The sequence below is a fragment of the Phymastichus coffea genome, unplaced genomic scaffold (assembly GCF_024137745.1).
Source record: "Phymastichus coffea isolate CEN01 unplaced genomic scaffold, Cenicafe_Pcof_1.1 PCOF00042, whole genome shotgun sequence".
Lineage (NCBI taxonomy): Eukaryota > Metazoa > Arthropoda > Insecta > Hymenoptera > Eulophidae > Phymastichus > Phymastichus coffea.
This window is the reverse complement of record NW_026706853.1, coordinates 2063723-2069722: the sequence shown is the minus strand read 5'-3', so window position 1 is coordinate 2069722 and position 6000 is coordinate 2063723.

The following is a 6000-nucleotide window of genomic DNA, read 5'->3' as shown; positions in this document are numbered from 1 at the left end:
ATAATTACGCGCGTGAGTGCAACAACGAGACCTACAGATTGCAGCGTTTTGGTAGCAGCAGATTTGCAGCTGATAGGTGGTACGAGGCAGCACAGCTGATAACCTAGGACCGGAGGCAGTTGATATTTTGCTGACATCAACAATTGAGGCTGATCACCGTAATTGCACCGCAGGGTAGGTGCACCTCCCTTTATTATCGCGTGTCAAAATATATTTATTATTTTGCTCAGCCGCGTTAGCGGTGATAATTTTGTATTCGCGCCGAGCGTTAGATCGCGCCAATTTTCGTATCTTCTCTCTCTCTCTCTCTTTCTCACCGGAAAATTATTTAATTGTAAATCCTATTCGCGTGCGTCAGTCTTTCGGCCCGACAAAGACTGTATAGATTTTTTATGAATAAACTTTGTTAACTTATTCGCCGATTTCGTCATATGATTTTCCTAATAGTTTAAGAAATTGAAATAGGCTTAGGTGTTAATCCTATTACGCCTAGGGGATTAAGCGGAGAAGGAGTAAAGTCGCTCACACTTCAAACTCATCGAGTGTCACGATACATGTGACTTAAGGTGAGTTCAACTCCGTTTGATAGAAGACAACAAAGAGAAATCATCTGACGTTAAAGCGAATACACGTACTTACATACGTGATTAACGGAGCGGCGGTTTGCTCTGCATCGTGGGAGTTTGCTTATAAATAAATTTCTCATTTTTGCAAGACCACCCCCGTTACAATATATATATATATATATATACAGGGTGTTCCGGACCACCCGTACACCCCCTCTAGAATCCAAAATAATGGATTAATCAAAAACTGCTTCAGACAAAAGTTGCTGAGCTTCGAGGGGGACATATCCGTACGACCTTGGCTTTGACCTTGGAGGTCATGTTCAAGGTCATTTCAAGGTCAACATTGTTTTTTTAAATAGGAACCCCCATTTTTGACCCCGGATTCGGAAAGAGCGGGAAATTTTACGTCCAAAACGATATTTTAAAATTTTTTTTCATGGCTTTGAAAGGTCGATTTAAGGTCAAATGCTTGAAAAACTGCATAAAAGCGTTTTTTTAATTTTGAAGATTTCGAAAAATGACCTCTACAAAATTTGTTCAGAACAGAGTGGGCCACCCAATACACCAAAAACCTTTGACCTTTAACCTTATTTTGAAGGTCATTTCAAGGTCGAAGTGTTTTTTGTAATGGAAATCCCTCTTTTTAACCCCGGATACGCACATAGCGCAAAACTCAACACAATACCTTATCCAAACGTCGGATTTCGCGCTATGTACGTATCCGGGGTCAAAAATGGGGGTTCCTATTTAAACAAACAAAGTTGACCTTGAAATGACCTTGAACATAACCTCCAAGGTCAAAGCCAAGATCGTACGGATATGTCCCCCTCGAAGCCAAGCACCTTTTGTCTGAAGCAGTTTTTGATTAATCCATTATTTTGGATTCTAGAGGGGGTGTACGGGTGGTCTGGAACACCCTGTATATATATAATTTTTCTTACAAATAGCTCACATTTTTCATCTAGTGCAACATTCATAACTTATTCTAAAAATTATTCCCGATCGATTCCTGCAAAAATCTCATCTGCGTCACGCCGTACGAACATTTGCTGGTTTCGAGCTTAGTGCCCCTGGTCTCTTGAGAACGAAAGAGCGTGACGTTGCCAGAGTCCGAAGAGCTACGGCGACACGCGCTGTCACACCGAACCGAAAATTGAATGGGCTGCCTAAGGCGCGCTTCACAACATGGTTCTGTCGCGAGTTCAAATCCCGCGCAGGGCAACATTTTTTTTTTTTTTAAACAACGTTGCAAACTTCACACACATGTTTTTTTCTCTGCTACCTGAATTTCTTATTTAATTCATTATAAATTTAATATTTTCGTTGAAAATTCATCAATTCACAAAAAAAAATAATTTATTTAAATTTTCATACATGATACTGATTCCTAGTATTTAATTAAAAATTTTTGTTTCTATAAATACTGTATATTTAAGTTTTGTTATTTAGTAGGAATAAAAAAATTTTGAAAAATGATATTTATTGTAAATTTATGAATTTCCAACGAAAATATTAAATTTATTATGAATCAGATAAGAAATTCAGGTAAGAAAGAAACAAGCAATCTAAATTTAAAAAAAAATTAAAATAGCATGAACAGATCCTGAAAAAGCAATTAGCAAAGATTAATACCATTTGAAAAACGATATTTATTTGTGAATTGATGAATTTTCAACGAAAATATTAAATTTATAATGAATCAGATAAGAAATTCAGGTAGCAGAGAAAAAAACACCCTAAATCAAAAAAACTCGTAAACAATTGACTTTTGAAAAATCAGACCGGTTAGTATTATTCATTTTTTAAAGATATATCATATCTCAAAGTTTCGACGAAATTCATTTAAAAATAACCAAGATATAGGAGTCAGAGGAATCGCGTGCGTTGAAGGGCCCTATGGGGATGCGACAACCCAAACTTGATTTCCCGTCCTCATCAAAAGAAACCTTGAAAAATAATTTCACGCGGGTAGCCGAGAGCTGTGCCCGAATAATATTGTTTTGCGAAAAGTCGTACGGAATGAGATATCGTAAGGGTGACTTTAAACTGTTGAAATAAAATAATAATATATAAAATAAATAATCAAATAATAAAACAATAATAATAAAAATAATAATATTAGGTTGGAATATATGTAACATAAAATAATGATAAGTTATAGGATCGAGCATTGGACTTCGTCTTCAAAGCGAGCGGCAGGATTATGTGATGGACATTTTATGGACAAAGACTTGATCGTCAATCAAAAAGGTGATGTGCGTCTGAAAAGAAATTCTGTCCCGGTTCACTGGCAGGCGCCAGAAGCGAAAGCCGTTTACGACTTGTACATGCGACAACACATTGAAGTTGAGCCAAATTCCATCCAATTTTCTGACCAGGCAGCAACGGCGACTTCAGTCGTCAATGTGGTTACAGCAGTTAGTGATGCTGATATCACATTGATGGACATTGATACGTCCGTTGTTTCTTGCGTTGAAGAAGTGCCTATTTACACTGACATTAGCTCAACCTCCAATGTTGAACTCATAGAATATCAAGATGAAATGCAAGCTTCCGTATTTGAATCAGGTGTTCTGAGAGTTACAAAACAACCGGGTGATATTACATATCTTTCCGGTAAAGATCTTTTTTTCAATTTTGAAGAAGTTGACAATATAAGCAATTCACAACACTTGCACTTAGAAAGAGATGAATCAATACGCGAAACCGAAAAGATTGATAGTAGAGTAATAAATAGTATTCCAATAACAGAACAGGCAGAACAATTTGATTTGACGAATAATACAACTTCTTTGGAATGGAAAAGAAAATCTAAATCATGTTTAGTCAAAGCCAAGCAGATCATTATTCGGTTGCAAAAAAGGGTAGCAGATTTAGAAGCAGACAAAGCAAAATATCAAAGACAAATAAAAACTTTAAGGCAAAGCGTCAAACGCAAAAATGATGCTATTAAAAAAATAACTGACAGTGAAATTCGTACTGTTGAAGATCTTATAGTAGGGAAAGGTCTTTCTAAAAGAAGAAAAAGGCTGCTACTTTGGTTAAGATGCAATTTAAAAGAGAAAAAACTGAATATACCGAAGACGAAAAAAATGTATGTAAGATTATTTATTATCACTCAGCAGCCTGTTACAGTCGATTGCGCGATTTAAAAATTAGGTTAGCTGCGGAATCTACCGTTAGGGGATGGGTTGCTGAGTATGACGTTTTACCGGGATTGAATCATGTAGTCTTGGATCTGCTTGCAAATAAAGCCAAATCGTTGAAACCTGAAGAACTCTTGTGCGCATTAAAATTTGATGAAATGTCAATAAAGACAGGTGAAGAATATTCAAAAGCCCAAGATTTAATTGAAGGTTTCAGCGATATGGGTGAAAATCGTAGAGGCGATAAATTGGCTAAACATGCTTTACTATTTTGCTTAGATAGCATCATGCCAAAAATCCATGGCGCCAATTGTTGTCCTATGGTTTCAACGAAAACGGTGCGTCGGCTCAAGAATTGCATGATATTATAATAGAAACCTTGACTGAATTATTTAGGATAGGATACAATGTAAAAGTAATTGTTTGTGATCAAGGTCCAAATAATCAAACACTTTTATGGAAATTGCTTAAAGTAACTGTTAAGGAACCTTATTTTTTCATTCTAGGTAAAAAAATTTATGCATTATTCGATTGGCCTCACCTTATTAAACGGTTACTTGTTCAACTTAGATCACATAAATATATTTACGTTGATGATATTTATTTTTATTTATTTTTTTTTATTTACTTCAAACGTGTTAGGCTATCTCATTCAAAGTCATTTTACGCCAAATACCTTTGAAGTGATGAATGTTAAAATAGCCATGCAACTTTTGAGCCGACGGATGGCTGTTGCCGTCTACACAGCATCTAAAGATCCGGAAAATGGGTTGGCATCGGAAACTGCGGTAGCAACTGTTAATTTTATTGAAAAATTAGATGCTGTAATTGATGCATGTAATAGTTATTCTCTTAAAACTGTAGATAAACAGAAACGCCCCTTATCCAATGACAACCCAGAAATTCTTGAACGCTTAACTGAATTCATTGATTGGTCTGAGAAATGGTATACTGTGAATCTTAATAAATCTAGCAAAGGTAACACATATGTTCGACATCACAGCAGACCACCTTGCTTTGTAGGATTACCACAAACTGTCAGAGCATTAGTTTTACTTTATCAAGACTTGAATGAAGAATTTACAGACTTTTCCTTAGCTACTGGTCTTTGCAATCACGATAGCGTTGAGCATACTAACTCGAAAATAAGAGGAAGGTGTGGGTTTTGTAATAATCCTACATGTCACATGTACCGTATTTGTTTTAAAAATATTTTATCAACTGATAATATAGGCACTAGTAAACGCGGAAATGTTGTTTTAGAAGAAACCCACTCCTTAATCAGTTCGAGCGAGTATGCTGGTAAAAATAAGGCAACGTCAACTGGTACAAATGAGACTTCTGAACAATTAAATTTTGAAATAAATTTTGAAAATGGAAAAGAAAATCCAAGTTTACCTGAATACGATTCTGTAGAAGCTCAAGAAATTAATGAGCTTTTAAATGTTGCTGAAATTATGACGTCATTTGTACCAATCGACACTGCAGGAACGCCTGCATTTGAAGCCAAAGACCTATTTGAAAAAAATGCTATAACTTTTCTAAGTGGTTATATATGTAGAGCAGCGCTAAAACAATTTCAATGTTCGGATTGTGAAAAAGTTATGTCGAAGCCACCGACAGAAAAATTAACGAAAACCGAAATATATTTAGAAAAAAGAGAATATTCTCATTCTGATCCAAATTTACCTGCTATTTCCTATTTGACAAGAGCTAGCGACTATTTTTGCAACATTATAAGTTGTCAATTACATGCATTTTATGAACATCACATAAGTGTATGGCATCAAAGAAAGTTGCTATTTACCTTGAAAGAAATCGTCGAAAAACATACAAACCAAATGTTTCCGGAATGGTTTGACAAAAATCATAATTGTTATAATCATAGATTGTTTGCGTTAGAAAAGATGTTGTTAGTCAAAATTTATAGGTTTACTCGTGACCACAATCGTATCAGAAGGCACGAAAGTTAGATAATAACTTTGTAACAAATAATAATAAATTGCGAAAAATAAAAAATAGGTAAATATGTAGATATGTTATTGAAATGTGCAGAAGCGGTGAGCGTTTAATTGAATGCTCATTTGTTAAAGTTAAGTTGAAGTTTATTTCTTGTTATGTAATTCTTTGCCTTGTATTTATTTCGCTATTAAAGTAAGTATGATCAAGCTTACTTTCGTTTCAATCAATATAAATGTGTTTTTTTCCCAAAAAGTGCTACTAAATGTTCATGAAAAAAGTAAACATTGGGAAGCTATGATATAACTCTCTTAATTAGAAAAAGT